Raw genomic sequence first — 16,856 nt, 5'->3', positions numbered from 1 at the left:
GTAATTGTTGGTATCAGTCAGAATATCAACTTGGTATTGTAGTTCCAGGTTCTGTCTCTTGATTCATTTCAGTAATTCTCTGCTTAAGAAATTGAAATAAGCAGACAAGATCAGCTTCAGTTATAATGGTCTAGTAACCCACCAAGACTAAAATGCTTGGCAATTAGAGAAATCTATATCTCATCGGCCTTTGAGCACACACATTAATCAATTAGATAATGGCTGGTATGAATCTTAAACTACACACATAAATTAAATAAATCTTAACCTCAGTCTCTCAATCTTAGATTTGTATCTTCCGTTGACCCCAGACTCAATAGCTTTTTGAGAATGAATTCCAGATTTCTACTACTTTTTGTGGGAGGCAATGCTTTCTGTCATCACCCCTGAACAGCATAGATATAACGTTAAGGCTATGCCTCCTTGTTCTGGACTCAGCCCTTTCAGTGGAGCTAGTGCCTAATTTATGAAACCACAATTAGATTGTCTCTTAATTTTCCTTGGTTAAGGAAATGCAAGTGTGGTCTATGCTTCCTGTCCTTCTAATTTAATCCTTTATGCCATGACAATGGAAAGTGCTTCCCACAAAGAGAGTGACCAACCATGAATACAACTTAGAGAGAATCATTTAAGATAAAGTTGAAGGAGCTAAGTTACACAGAACAGTCTTTTCTGACTGTATTTAACTGACCCTGGGAATCAGGGCAGTCAGGAATTATCAGAGAACAGCCCATCATTACTGCAACAGGAACTGCTGCAAACAACCTGTTAAACAAGATGACATTGCTGGACAGATAAGGTACTGTGAACCTTTTGGTTGCGAGGAATATTGATTGGCTTTGTTCAGATGTTGGAAAGTACTGAAAGAAGGCCTTGTTTTGTGATTAATTAATTACTAATAGTGCTAACAGTTCAATTTTCCATTTTAATTGTGATAGTCTATGTGACAGATCCTGTCTGATAAGTTCAGCAAAGAAGTGGCAGAGGGAGTTCTTGTGGCACAGTCATACTCCTAAGAGACCTGAATTCAATTCCCATCTGCTCCAGAGATGTGTTATAACATCGCTGAACAGGTTGAATAAGAAAATACCTATAAGTGGAAGACCCTGAAGATCTTATGTTGCAGTTGTAGTGTTCCTACGTCTGAGCCAAAAGGCCCAGGTTCAAGTCCCAGCTGTTCCAGAGTTGTATTTTTTTAACTCATTTGTGGGATGTGGGCATTACTGGCTGGCCGGCATTTATTGTCCGTCCCTTATTGCCCTTGAGAAGGTGTTGTGAGCTATCATCTTGAAATGCCACAGCCCACCTGTTGTGGGTTGACCTACAATGCCAGTTTAGGGAGAGAATTCCAAGAATTTGACCCAGTCACAGTGAAGGAGCAGTGATATATTTCCTAGTAAGGATGGTGAGTGGCTCGGAGAGGAACCTGATGACGGTGGTGTTCCCATATACAGAGGAATCTCGATTTTCCGAATATCAATTATCTGAATATTGGATTATCCGAAAGAGATCTCAAGGTCCGTTAGAAACATTACATCAAAGAGTTGTCTCACACACTGTGTGCTGCTGCCTCATCTCCTAAACGGGGAGCGGACTGAGCAAGTGCTCGCTGCGTCAATTCCATTAAACTGATTGGGTGGGGAGGTGCAGGAAGCTATAGCAATTCTGCAGGTCCCTTACACACAAGTGTGTCTCTGCTCAGAAACAAACCCTGAGACAGAGAGAGGGAGCAAGGCATGCAGAGCGAGGCAAAAGGAAACTTCAGAAAACTCTGAGCCACAGAGGAGAGGAATTGAATCAATTAACTGAATAATCATGTATCTGAACGAAATAACGCCCGCCCATCTTGATCGGACAATTGAGGTTCCTCCGTATCTGCTTCTTTTATCCTTCCAGATCAAAGTGGTCATGGATTTGGAAGATACTTTCTGAGGATCTTTGGTGAATTTCTGCATGTGTCATCACCCATGAACAACTGAATAATAGAATCCCAACAGTGTGGAAACAGGCCATTCAGCCCAACTGGTCCACACTGACTCTCCGAACAGCATCCCACCTTGATCCATTCCCCAACCCTAAATTTCCCATGGCTAACTCACCTGCACATCGTGGACAATTTAGCACGGCCAGTCCATCTAACCTGCACATCTTTGGACTGTGGGAGGAAACTGGAGCACCTGGCAGAAACCCATGTAGATGTGAGGAAATGTGCAAACTCCACACAGTCGCCCAAGGGCGGAATTGAACCTGGGTCCCTGATATCAATAGAAGCAAGATTAGGTCATTCAGCCACAAACTTGTTCCACAAGCCAATTAGATCATAGCTGATCAGATTACTTAGTCGTCATCACAATACTGTTTGTGGAAGCTTTTTGTGCACAAATTGGTTTCTATATATCCTACATCAGAAAAATGATCATATTTCAGAAAGTATTTCATTAACTGTAAAGCACATTAGGGCATCCTGAGTCTGTGGGAATCTTTGACTGTAATTTCACCTTTTCTCTGATACTGGTTAAAGTATATCCATGAGTTTTGTAATATTTAATCTTCAGAGTAAGCATTTAAGTACATGTTCTGAATCAAGATTTTCTACATTTAACTGTGCAGCAGGGACTGGATGAGCAGAGGCTGATCCAAAGATGTAAATGTGTTTTTTTTTGCAATCCTCTGATCCTATACTTGTGACTTGGAACCAGTTGATAATCTAATCGCCCACAGCCACACTCGTGTTACGCCTTAGCTCCTTTTGGACAGCTGCCTGTAAAAGTCCTGTTGGAAGCGCACAGAACCAGAAATGTTGTTTTTCTTCAGCGGACACCAAGTTCCCGCTCTTATTTGCCTGTATTTTGGTCATTTACAACATATGGTGGCTCAAAATTCCTCTCCCTGCCCCCAACTGTCTGCATCACTCAAAGGTATAATGCATGTCGAGGAAGCACCCCAAACAGTCCGTAATTTTGTGAATTTTTTGGAACCCCACCCAAATGACCAGCTACGTTTGAGTGTGAGACAACATATCACCAGGATCATTCCACACAGAAGCCAGCAGACGCCCATCAAGTCTATGTCTGATATCCACAATGTGACATTTTAAGAGTCACATTAGCCCCACTGTTCAGTTGGAACTTTACTAAGTTGAAAATACACAATTTGGAGGTGACGAAGTTGGTCTGGGGTATGCAAAATTAAAAATCACACAAAACCAGGTTATAGTCCAACAGATTTATTTGGAAGCACCAGCTTTTGGAGCACTGCGCCTTCATCAGGTGGATGAAAAAACAGCGCTCCAAATAAACCTGTTGGACTATAACCTAGTGTTGTGTGATTTTTAACTTTGAAAATACGTACTTCTAATTTGTATTCATGTGACTTCAACTACTAAGTGCATGTTCAGCTTCCTAAAAAAGTAGTTTTAGATACACATAGATTTTATTGTTAACATATTTTCCAAAAGTATTTTAATTTTTAAAATATAGCCATTTGGATCCACATGGTCTAAACCAGTGCTGACATTCAACATGAGCCTCCTCTACCGTACTTCAAATCGTATCTAAGTTTTGTTCATTTCGCTCTCTCTAATTTCTCCTTCAGTGCACCTCAACGACTACTTGTAGCAAATTCTACATTCTAAAAACTCTGGGTGAATAAGGTTCTCCCGAGTTCTTCATTGTGACTATGTGACAACTTTGAACCCTTGTTTCTAGACTTGAGTGCAGGCAGACACTCTAGTGCAGTACTCGGGAAGTGCTTCACTGTCAGAGATCGCATCTTATGGATGACACTTTAAGCCAAGTACCATCTGTCCTTTTGGGTGGATATCAGGAATCCTATGGCACTACTTCACAAAAGAGCAGGGCATTATCCCGAGTGCACTGGCTAATACATATCCCTCTATCAATATTGCTGAAATGGATTGTCTGATCATCACCATGTCACATACGTAAATGATTTGGATATGAGTATAGGAGGTATAGTTAGTAAGTTTGCAGAACGCACCAAAATTGCTGGTGTAGTTGATTGTGAAAAATGTTTTCTCAGACTACATTGGGACCTTGATGAGGTGGACTGAGGAATGGCAGAAGGAGTTTAATTCAGGTAAATGTGAGGTGCTTCATTTTGGTAAGGCAAATCAGGGCAGAATGTATACACCTGATGGAAAGGTTCAGGGAGTGTTGCTGAACAAAAAGAGCTTGGAGTGCAGGTTCAAAGTTCTTGAGATAGGACAGTGAAGAATATGTTTGGTATGCTTGCCTTTATTGATAATGCATAGGAGTTTGGGAGGTCATGTTGCAGCTGTACAGGACATTGGTTGGGCCACTTTTGAAATAATACTTTCAATTCTGGTCTCCCTGCTATAGGAAAGATGTTGTGAAACTTGAAAGGGTTCAGAAAAGATTTATAAGGATTTTGCAGGGTTTGCAGAGTTTGAGCTACAGGGAGAGTTTGAATAGGCTAGGACTATTTACCCTGGTGTGTTGGAGGCTGAGGAGCGACTTCTGTAAGAATTTTATGAAATCATGAGGAACATGGATAGAGTGAATAGCCAAGGTCTTTTACCCAGGGTAGGGGAGTCCAAAACTGGTCAGCATAGGTGAGGAGGGAAAGATTTAAAAATGACTCAAAGGGCAACTTTTTCATGCCAACAAAGGTAAATGTATGAAATGAGCTTCCAAAGGAGGTGGTGGAGGCTGGAACAATTACATTTAAGCGGTGTCTGGATGGATATATGAATAGGAATTGTTTAGGGGATATGGGCCAAATACTGGCAAATGAGACTAAATTAATTTAGGATATCTGGTTGGCATGGATGAGTTGGACTGAAGGGTCTGTTTCCATGCTATACATCTCTGTGCAGTTTCTGGGAGTTTTCTGTGCATAAATTGACTGCTATGTTTCCTATATTAAAATAGCGATCACACTTCAAATATACTTAATTAATTGTAAAATGATTTGGGATGTAAAAGGTGCTGTATAAATACAATACTTTTGTTAAATAGTAAACAGTGTTCAGAAATTATACTTTTTTCCTTCACTGGTGATAACAAGGATATTGCACCTCTTCCTGATGTTGTTTCTTGATCTCTGTGCCCAAAGTAACTACTGACCCAAGTGCCACAATCACAGGGAGGACAATGAGGCAAATCTGAAATCCATCCTCCCCCTAGAATGAGCATTGAACCCCATGCTGCTGACACAAATCTGGGCACACTGGCTGCCCAGCCAGCTAGAACCAGCAGAACTTGAACCAGAAGTCTTTGGCACAAAGGCAGTTACAATACTCACTGCACCCCAAGACCTCCTCTTTGATGCTACACTACCAGCTACCACTGCATTGTTAAGGATTACACCCAAGATCTTTGAGATCCTTCTGGCTCAAACCACATTAATCATTCAGGTACTCAGCTGTAGCTAGTTAATTAGACAACCAGTTTAATTCCGTTACAAAAGCCTTTGAATTAGGGACAATAAAGAGACCTTATGTAGGGCTGCTTTGTTACATTAAAGACGGAAGGTATAAGAGGGGAGAGGAGCTCAGTCCCTTCTTTTTGCTCATTGGTGAATACTTCTACTCTTTAATGTTGAAGAACAATATAGCACAGGAACAGGCCCTTTGGCCTTCCAAGCCTGCGCTGACACATTTTGCCTGTGCATACTAAACTGCCTTCACTTGCAGAATCCATATTCCTATATTCCCTTCATAATCATGTATTTGTCCCGTTGCTTCTTGAATGCAGCATCCCCTCTTTGCGAAAAAATTGCCTCACACATCTATTTTAAACTTCCTCTCCCACACCTTTAACCTATGTCCCCTATGGTTGACCCTTCCATTCTGGGATTCGGCCTCATACTTTTCACTGTATCCATGCTATTCACGATCTTATAAACATCTTTCAGCTCGCCCCCTCAACCTCCTTGTTCGACTGAAAACAAATGCAGTCTATCCAGCCTTTCTTCATAGCTAAAATCCCCCATACCAGGCAATATTCTGGTAAACCTTTTCTGTACCCTCCCCAAAGCATCCATATTTTTCTGGTAGTGTGGTGACCAGAACTGGACACAACATTTTGAGTGTGGCCTAACTAAAGTTTCTTAAAGCTGCAGCATAACTTGCCTATCCTTATACTCAATATCCCTTCCAATGAAGTTAAAAATCACACAATACCAGGTTATAGTCCAACCGATTTAATTGGAAGCATACTAGCTTTTGGAGCGACGCTCCTTCATCAGGTGGTTGTGGAGAATAAGATCATGATCACAGAATTTATAGCCAACGGAGTCCAGTGTCTTGGAGATGTGATACATTAAACAATTTTAAATTAAATTGTTCATCTTTTCATATGTCATATGCTGGTTTCTGTTCTTTGATATGTAAATCCCAGAACTTCTTTTAAATTACTTTCTCAAAGTAGCTCTAACAATAGTTTATTTTTAACTTTGTCCACCCCAGTCCAACAGCGGCATCTCCAATGAAGGCAAGCATGCCTTAGGCCTTTTTTTATTACTTTATCTACCTGCGCTGCCACCTTCAGTGATCTGCACACCCAGATCCCTCTGCATATCAATACTCCTAAGGGTTCTGCCATTCACTGTATAATTTCCACGTACTTCCTTTCAATCATCTTACAATTGTCCGCATAAACCTCCATCTATCTTTTCTCTGCCCATGCCTCCAATTGATCTATATCCTGCTGTATTCTCTGACAATCCTCCTCGCTATCCACAACTCCACCAATCTATGTAACATCTGCAAATTTACTAATTAGATCAGCTACATTTTCCTCTAAATCATTTATTTAGACCAGGAACAGCAGAGGTGCCAGCACTAATCCTTGTAGAACACCACTAGTCACGACCCTTCATTCTGAAAAGCATCCTTCCACCGCTCCCGTCTGTCTCCTATGACTAAGCCATTTCTGTATCCATCTTACCAGTTCACTCCTCATACCATGTAACTTTACTTTTTGTACTAGTGTGCCATGAGGGATCTTGTCAAAGGCTTTTCCCTCATCAATCATCTTCGTCACATCCTCAAGAAACCTGATCAAGTTAGTGAGGCACAACCTCATGTACTTGGCTAGGGGTGTGGCTAGTTATAGAATGTATCTTCAGTACTATGGATATTGTCAGGATCTGTAACTTTTGCTGTGTCCAGTATATCTAACCATTTCTTGATATGTGGATTGAATTGAATTGTTTGAGCATTGACATCTATGACATGAGGGAGGAGGTTGAGATGGATCATCCAGTTGGCACTTCTGATGGTGGTCATTCCTACCATCATAGACAGGTACATCTGCAAGTAAATTGGTTAAGGAAAAGTCAGATACATTTTCCTCTCATGTTTCTCACTGCTCTCTCACTGCCTACTGGAGAGCCAGCTTGGTTAGCATTAGTTCTACCGAGCCACTCAGTGATGGATATTGAACACCCCTATCTAGGGTACATTGTGTCCTTGCTACTTTGCCTTCTTTCAAATGGTATTCAATATGGTAGAGCATTCATTCATCAGCTCAGGGAGGGTAGTGGTTAGTAATCCTCAGGAGGTTTGCTTGACACTGAGTTGATGGCTCAAAAAATTGGGGCGTTTAGAGTCAATTTGAAGACTCCCAAGGGCCACCTTCTTCCATCTGTATGCCATCATACCACTACCTGTCAGGCCAGACATACTGAGGATATGATGGCTTGAAGGGCTTATGCCCGAAACGTCGATTCTCCTGCTCCTTGGATGCTGCCTGACCTGCTGCATTTTTCCAGCAACACATTTTTCAGCTCTGACTCATTGGCAGTAAAGTTTGAATTGGTGAGTAATGCAATTGCTTGATTAGTTTATGGGACAGCTCCTCCAGTTTTGGTACCGGCCTTCTCTGAAACTGGTGAGGAGACTTGAGTTGACCATTGTAGTTTTCATTGGTTGCGACCAATTTTACTCATCTGTGGCAAATGTGTCTAGATACAAACGTGTTTAGATATTTTTAAATCAGCCTCTTCAGAAATGTTGTGACACATGTTCAGGCCAAGTGGGACTTGAACCCAGACCTTCTGGCCCAGAGGGGAAGATATTACCACTGTACAACAGCCCTATTAGATTTATCAATTTAAATTCTGTCAGCTACTGTGATGGGTTTGAACCAATAATTGAACCAATACCCAGAGTTTTCGCTTGGGTCTGTGGATTACTGGTCTAACAACATTATTACCACACCACCACTCATTCTCACGTTCAGATCTCCCCATCGTTTCGTTTCTTTCAATCTCTAACCTTCAGCCCTGCATTCTCCAATTCTGGCCTATTGTGCATATTAGCTTTCTTCGCTCAATGGTGGCAGCTGTGCTTTCAGCTATCTTGGTCTGAATTCCCTCCCAATCCCTCTCTGCCTCTTCGTCTTTACCAACTGTTTGGTTGCCTCTCCTTGTGTCTTCTTCTTTGACTGAGTGTGTGTTTTTTTTTTGTTTACTTACATTCTTATGTAGCAGCTTGGGAATTCTTACAATATTAAAAAGCACAATGTAAATACAGGTTGTTGTTGATGCGCCATGGTACATATCTAAATGGTATATGAAGACAATGAGTTGGAATGATCTGGATTATAGGAATATAGGAATGGGGTAGGCCACTCAGTCCCTTGAGCTGTTCCATCATTCAATAAGATCATGACCGATATGTAGCCTGACTCCATGTTGCCTGCCTTTGGCCTATATACCTTCATACATTTACTTAACAAAAATGCATCTATCGCAGATTTAAAACTAACAACTGATCCTGCATCCACTGAAAGGTTTCCTGACATCTACTACCCTTTGCACGTAGAAGTGATTCCTGACATCTCTCCTGAAGAGGCTGGCTCTAATTCTCAGACTGTGCCCCCTAGATCCCTAGTTCTAGAATTCCAACCAGTGGAAATAGTTTATTTTTATCTACCCTGTCTTTTCCTCTTAATATCTTGAAGACTTCAATGTGACCACCCCTGAACCCTCTACATTCTAGATAAAACAAGCCTAATTTGTATAATCACTCCTCATAACTTAACCCCTGAAGTCCAGGGATCATTCTTGTAAACCTACATTGCACAGTCGGTTCTGATATAATGCGATAGTTCCATTCTTGTGTGACCTCGCGTTATAAAAAAATTGTGCAGTAGCTGCACCATTTAAACTAATGGGGCCAGAATCACATTATAGCCAATATAGTAAGGAAAGTTCGCGTTCTGCAAATAATGGTCGAAATCCTTCAATCGCATAAAAGCCAATTTGTGTTATAGCAGAATGCTGCCTAATATTGTGTCAGCAACAATTTGGATGTATGACTTTTTATTATCCAAGTTACTAATAAATAAGGTGAATAATTAAGGCCCTCAGATCCTTGTGGACATCACTGGTCACATCCAGTCAATTTGAGTACCTAGCTATGATTCCTACTTTCTGTCACGTGACTCTCAACCAATTTCCCAGCCATGTCAGTAATTTGCCTTCAAATCCATGGGTTCCAACCTTATATTACAGTATCTTCTGTGGGACATTATCAAGTGGCTTCTGGAAGTCCATATAAACAATATCCATAGATATTTTCCTGTCCACTATGTTAGTCACCTCTTCAAAAATTCAATGAGATTTGTCAGGCAGGACCTATCTGCCAGGAATCCATTTTGGCTCTCCCTGATTAACTGAAAATTTTAAAAGTGTTCAGTTACCCCATCCTTGATTATAGACTCCAGCAATTATAGAGTCATAAGGATGTATAATAGAGAAACAGACCTTTTAGTCCAACTCGTCCATGCCGACCAGATATTCTAAATTAATCGAGTCCCGTTTGCCACCATTTGGCCGATATCCCTCTAAACCTTTCCTGTTCATATACCTATCCACGTCTCTTTAAATAAAGTAATTGTACCAGCCACCACCACCTCCTCTGCCAGCTCATTCCATACATGCACCACCATCTGCTTGAAAAAGTTGCCCCTTTTGCCCCACTCACCTGAAACCTATGCCCTCTAGCCTTGGAAAAAGATCCCCTTGACAATTCACCCTATCCAGGTCCCCTGTGATTTTATAAACTTCTATAAGGTCACCCCTCAGCCTCCATCACTCCAGGGAAAATAGCCCCAGCATATTTAGCCTCTTTCTCTGGCTCAAACTCTCCAATCCTGGCAACATCTTTGTAAATCTTTTCTGCACCCTTTGAAGTTTCACAACAACATTCCTATAGCAGGGAGACCAGAAATGAATGCAGTACTCAAAAAGTGGCCTAAACATTGTCATGTACAGCCACAAAATGACCTCAAAACTCCTATGCACTGAACAATAAAGGCAAACACTCTTTACTACCCCCATCTATCTATAACTTCACTTTCAAGGAACTTTGAACCTGTACCCCAAGGTCTCTTTGTTCAGCAACACTCCCCATGGCCTCACCATTAAGTGTATACGTCCTGCCCTGATTTTCCCAACCAAAATCCAGTACCTCACATTTATCTAAATTAAATTCCATCTGCCACTCCTTAGCCCATTTGATCAAGGTCAATTTCCCCACCACAGATGTTAGGCTAACTGATCTGTAATTCTCTGGTTATCCTTTATCGCCCTTCTTGAAAAGCGTAATGACAAGTGCAATTTTCCAATCCAGAGAGCTATCTTCTGTATCGAGGGAACTCTGAAAGATGATAGTTAGTCTGTCTACAATGCACTCCCCTTCTTCCTTTAACATTGTTGGTTGTGAACCATAAATTTCTGGGGATTTGTCACTCTTTAATTCCATTACTTTCCTCATTATTTGATGTTTTATTATGTTAATTTTATTCAGTCTCTGATCTCAGTCTGCTATTAATTTCCTTGGGACACCCAGCAGGCTATCCTCCTTTTCTACAGTAAATATTAAGGGAAAGTAATTGTTCACATAACTGCCAATTTCCCAAAGTCATTGATAATATCCCACTTTTAATCTTTAGTAGGCCATATTGCTGCTGACCACATGCTTTCCCTTTATGTAACTATAAAATTTCTTCTCCTTGATTTTGACTTCAAGTTTCCTTTCATACATCTTTTTAGTAGCTGCTTCATGGCCTTTTGCTGGTCTTCATAACCTTTCCAATTCAGCAAGATCTCTGCTGTTATTTTGCATTTTGGTAAGCCCTTTCTTTTAGTTTTATGCTGCTCCTGTCTCTTTAGTTGTCCATAGTTGTTTTTTTCCCCCTATAAAGTGGAACTTTTGCCCCTCGGAGATATAAATTAGCAGATTTTCCCACTTTACTGTTGACATTCTCTGTCTCGCCTTAAGACAGCCTTACATCAATCTAAAACTGATTTGTGCTTGACTTTCAACGTTACTTTGAACTTGATCATGTTTTGATTATTATTTGATAAATGTTTACATTCGATTAGGTTACTAATTAAATCTGGCTCATTAATCATGACTAAATCCATTACTGCTTGTCCCCTGTTGCACCCAGGAAACTATCCTGAACACACTTCAGAAATTCACTACCTTTCTGATTATGTGCTTATTTGGTTTTCCAAATCTATGTTAAAGTTAAAGTCTCCCATTAATACTACTCTGGCTTCGCTAAACACTTGCTCAATTTCTGCATTTATACAATCTAGCAATTCAGAGCTGCTACCAGGGGATCATATCCACAACATGCATTAAAATTTTAGATCTTTACTGTTCCATAGTTCCACCTGTGTGGTCTGCACTAAATACTTTCCCCTCATTATATCCTCCATCACCATTGAAGCACTCTTGTTACTAAACAATAAGGCTATTCCACCTCCTCTGGTATTTTCCCTTACCCCTTCAGTGGTAAGGGGCATGGAGTATAAGGACAGGGAAAATATGCAGCAGCTTTTTGAACTTCAGTTCAGCCACACTTGGAATATTGTGTACAGTTCTGGTCACTACACTACCAGAAGTATGTGGATGCTCTGGAAAGGGTACAGAAAAGGTTTACCAGGATGTTGCCTGGTATGGAGGATCTGAGCTATGAAGAAAAGTTGAATAGACAGTGTTTGTTTTCACTGGAACACAGGAGGTTGATAGAAGGTTATAAGATTGTGAATGGCATGGATAGTGTGAAAAGTATGAGGCTTTTTCACAGGGTGGAGGAATCAACTACTAGGAGACACAGGTTCAGGTTTGGGGGGGGGGGGGGGGGGGGGTGGAGTTTAAAAGAGATGTGTGAGGCAGGCTTTTCACACGAAGGATGGTGAGTGTCTGGAATGCACTGCCAGAAGAGGTGGTGAAAGCAGACATAATAACAGTATTCAAGAAGCACCCAGACAAATACATGAATAGGAAGGGAATAGAGGGATGCACATCTTGTAAGTGAAAACAGTTTTAGTAAGGAAGGTCAGTAAGTGTCGGCAGGCTTGGAGGGCCGAAGGGCCTTTTCCTATACTGAATTGTTCTTTGTTCTGTTTCATTACAGATACAAAAACTGGCATCTACCAATTATGTGAAAAATTTTCCAGTTATGTCCTGTCCATAAAAAGCAGGACTCCATTAGTCTACGATCAGTCTTCAGCAAAGTGAAGTGTTATCACATGGCACATGCATTGTAATAACCTGCTCAGAAATGCTCTGTTTAAAGTCTGTGTGGGCTAAGCAGCTCCTGACTTCATTACAATCTTGATCCAAACATAGGAAAAAGAGCTAAATTCAAGAGCTAAGATGAGAATAACTGCCCAAGGCAGCATTAGACTGGGTGTGGCATCAAGGAGCCTGAGCAAAACTGAAATCAAGAGAAATCGAGGAAAGGAAAGATCTCTCTGCTCCTGGGGTCATACCAAGCACAAAGGAAGATGGCTGCTGTTGTTGGAGGTCAATCATCTTAGTCATGTGTAACATATCAAACGTCTTCTTCACTATCTATCTAAATGCAACTCCATTTTCAAGGAACCATGAACCTGCACTCCAAGGTATCTTTGTTCAGCAACACTCCTCAGGACCCTACTATTAAGTCCTGCCCTGATTTACCTTTCCAAAATGCAGCACCTCACATTTATCTAAGTTAAACTCCATCTGCCACTCCTTGGCCAATTGGCCCATTTGATAAAGATACCACTGTGCTCTGAGGTTACCTTCTTTACTGTCCACTACCTCTCCAATTTTGGTGTCATCTGTAGACTTGCTAACCAAGTCGCATCCAAATCATTTATATAAATGATGAAAAGCAGTAGACCCAGCCCTGATACTTGTGGCACACCACTGGTCACAGGCCTCCAGTCTGAAAAGCAACCCTCCACCACCACCTTCTGTCTTCTACCTTCAAGCTTGTTCTTCCTGTATTCCATATTTTCTAAGCTTGCTAACCAGTCTACCATGAGGAACCTTGTTGAACACCTTACTGAAGTCCATATAGATCATGTCCACCTCTCTGCCCTCGTCATTCTCTTCGTTACTTCTTTGTTAGTGAGATAAGATTTCCCATGCACAAAGCCATGTTGACTATCCCTAATTAGTCCTTGCCTTTCCAAATACATGTAAATCCTGTCCCTCAGGATTCCCTCCATAACTTGCCCACTGCCAATGTTAGGCTCAGCGGTCTATATAGTTCCCTGGATTTTTCTTACCACTTTTCTTAAGTAGTGCACCAATTAGCCAACCTCGTCTTCTGACACCTCAGCTGTGGCTATCGATGATGCAAATATATCAGCAAAGGGCCCAGCAATCTCTTCCCTAGCTTCCACAGAGGTCTAGGGTACACCTTGATCAGGCCCTGGGGATTTATTCACCTTTATGCCTTTTATGACATCCAGCACCTCTTCCTCTGCAATATGGACATTTATCAAGATGTTGCTATTTATTTCACCACATTCTGTATTTTCCATATCCTTCTTTACAGTAAACAGTGATGCAAAATACTCAATTAGTATCTTCCCCACTTTCTGCGGTTCCATACATAGGCTGTCTTGCTGATCTTTATGGGGCCCTATTCTCTCCCTCGTTACCCTTTTTTCTTAATGTATTTGCAGAATCCCTTTGGATTCTCATTAACCCTATTTGCCAAAGCTTTCTCATGTCCCCCTTTTTCCTCCTGATTTCTCTATAAAGTATACTCCTACTGCCTGTATACTCTTCTAGGGATTAATTCAATCTCTGCGGTCTATTCCTGACATATGTTTCCTTCTTAAGCAAAACCTCAATTTCTCTAGTCATCCAGCATTCCCTAAACCTACCAGCCTTGCCCTTCACCCTAACAGGAACGTATTGTCACTGGACTGTCAGCTCATTTTTGAAGGCTTCCCATTTCCAGCCATTGGTCTTCCCCTAATTTAGAACTTTAACTTTTAGATCCGGTCTACCCTTTTTCTGTTTACCTTTACCCTTAGTCTATTTTAAAATGAATAGAATTATGATCACTGGCCTCAAAGTGTTTCTCCACTGACACCTCAGTCACCTGCTCTGCCTTATTTCCCAAGAGTAGGTCAGGTTTTTGCACCTTCTCTAGCAGGTACATCCACACACTGAATCAGAAAATCTTCTTGTACAGCCATCTGGTTCAGACTCCAGACCCACAACAAAAGTGGTTGACTCTTAACTGCCCTCTGGGCAATTAGGGATGGGCACTAAATGCTGCCTAGCCAGTAACACCCTCATCCTGCTAAAAGAATAAAGAAAACAAGTACCTCTCTACCCACACCCTTAACACTATGGCAGCCCATCTATGTTTGGAAAGTTAAAATCCCTGACCATAACTACCCTATTATTCTTACAGATAACTGAGATCTCCTTGCAAATTTGTTTCTCAATTTCCTGGTGACTATTGGGGAGAGGGACGGGGTGGTATACAGTGCAATCCCAATAAGATGATCATCCCTTTCTTATTTCGCAGTTCCACTCAAATAACTTCCCTGGACGTATACCCAGCCATAATGTTATCCCTAATCAAAACGCCCCTCTCGCTTCTCTCTTGCCCCCCTTTCTGTCCTTCCTATAGTATCTATACATACCCTGGAACATTAAGCTGCCAGTCCTGTCCATCTCAGTGCCAAGTCTCTACAATAGCAATGATATCTGAGTCCCATGTTCCCAACCATGCCCTAAGTTCATGTGTCTTACCTGTCAGGCCTCTTGCATTGAAATAAATGCAGTTTAATTTATCAGTCCTACATCATTTTCTATTGTTCCTGTCTGTCCTGGCTATTTGACCTGTTCCTTTTCCCAACTGTACCAGTCTCAGATTGATTTCTTTCCTCGCTATCACCCTGGGTCATCTCCCCCGCAGTATTTTAAATCCTCCCAAGCAGCAGTAGCAAATCTCCCCATCAGTTTATTAGTCCCCTTCGAATTCAGGTGCAATCCGTCCTCCTTATACAGGTCACTTTTACCCCAGAAGAGATTCCAATGATTGAAGAATGTGAATCCTTCTTCCCTGCACCAGCTCCTCAGGCACGCCTTCATCACTCTATCCTCCTATTCCTACCATCACTAGCTCATGGTACCAGGAGTAATCCAGATATAATTATCCTCAAAAGCCTTTTTCTTATTAACTTTGCTGCCTAACTTCCTATATTCTCTCCTCAGAATCTTATCCTTTTCTTTTCCTATATCGTAAGTTCCAATGTGTACAACGACCTCCTGCTGATCCCTTTCCCCATTTCAGCACCTTCCCCATTATTCTGCACCCTCTCTGAGTCCTCCTTTTCTGTGATTAAGTTGGAGGAGGAATTCACATTTGCACAGTCTATGGGTATAAAGTGCTTCTGGATTTTACTTCTGAATTTTTATTTGTTCACTCATAGAATTTGGAAATCACTGGCTCGGCCAGCATTTATTGTCGATCATTAATTGCCCTGAGGTTAAGGATGGTAGATTTCCTTCCCTAAAGAGATGTTAGTGAACCGATGGGTTTTTACAGCAATGGTTACAATAGCAGTCTTCAGGCTAAAGTTTTATCAATTGAAATAACATTTCACCATCTGCCATGGTGGGATTCAGACCTAAGTACCCAGAAAACTAGCCTGGAGATCTAAATTAACAGTGTCCTGTGACATCACCACAATGCCACTGCCAACCCACTTCTTGTCTGTGTGCTTTCTGGGAAATCTGCCTGTTCAAACTTTTCTGATAGCTACATCTTTTCAGTTCTAGCATTATCCCTGTAAATATTAATTATTCCTTCTTGGTTTTGTAATATGAAGCCTGTAATATGTGGACAGTACTTTTAATTTAATCTTAACAAATTAAATGCAATTCATCTCTGGTCTCATTGCCCTTGTTCTAAGTACTGAATTGAGAGAATTTCTTTCTATTGTGTTTTATATTTGGAGTCAATCTTTGTTCCTTTTATTTCTGTGACTTCCTCCTTTCCTCCGTAGTGTTTTTAGATGGGTTTTGTACAGTAGTATCATTGTCTTTTGGACCAAGGTTTCCCAATCTTTTCATCATATGACACCGTCATTGGCTTGTACACATCCTAGGAATGCGTCAACATTAATCAGGGTCATTTTCTTCAACAACCTCACAGACAGGCACGTTCATTTCATCTGTCCAGAGTTAAATCCAAATTCCGGACTGAACAAACACAATTTTACGGACATTTTTAAAAAAATCCTTTAAATAGCTGACCCACACAAACTTGCTTTAGAAACATCTGCTTCTGTTTTTTTTTGCAGGATCAGCAGTGGAAGTTTAACCTTTAAACTGTTAGTTCTGGTTTCAGAAACCTTTTGATTTTATAAACCTTTTCTCCTAGGATTCAGTATTCATATTGAGAGACAGTATTGTGTTGCTTGGCCTCAAACTAGTCAGATCATAAAGCCTCAAGTCAGGCAAGTTTAGATTCAAATGGAACCTCTAAATAGTAGAGTTTGTATTTAGTGTATTACACAACTTCAGAATCCCAAAGAATTTTTAAAGT

The sequence above is a fragment of the Chiloscyllium punctatum genome, chromosome 18 (genome assembly GCF_047496795.1).
Source record: "Chiloscyllium punctatum isolate Juve2018m chromosome 18, sChiPun1.3, whole genome shotgun sequence".
In the NCBI taxonomy this organism is placed as follows: domain Eukaryota; kingdom Metazoa; phylum Chordata; class Chondrichthyes; order Orectolobiformes; family Hemiscylliidae; genus Chiloscyllium; species Chiloscyllium punctatum.
Note: the sequence above shows the minus strand (reverse complement) of the source record.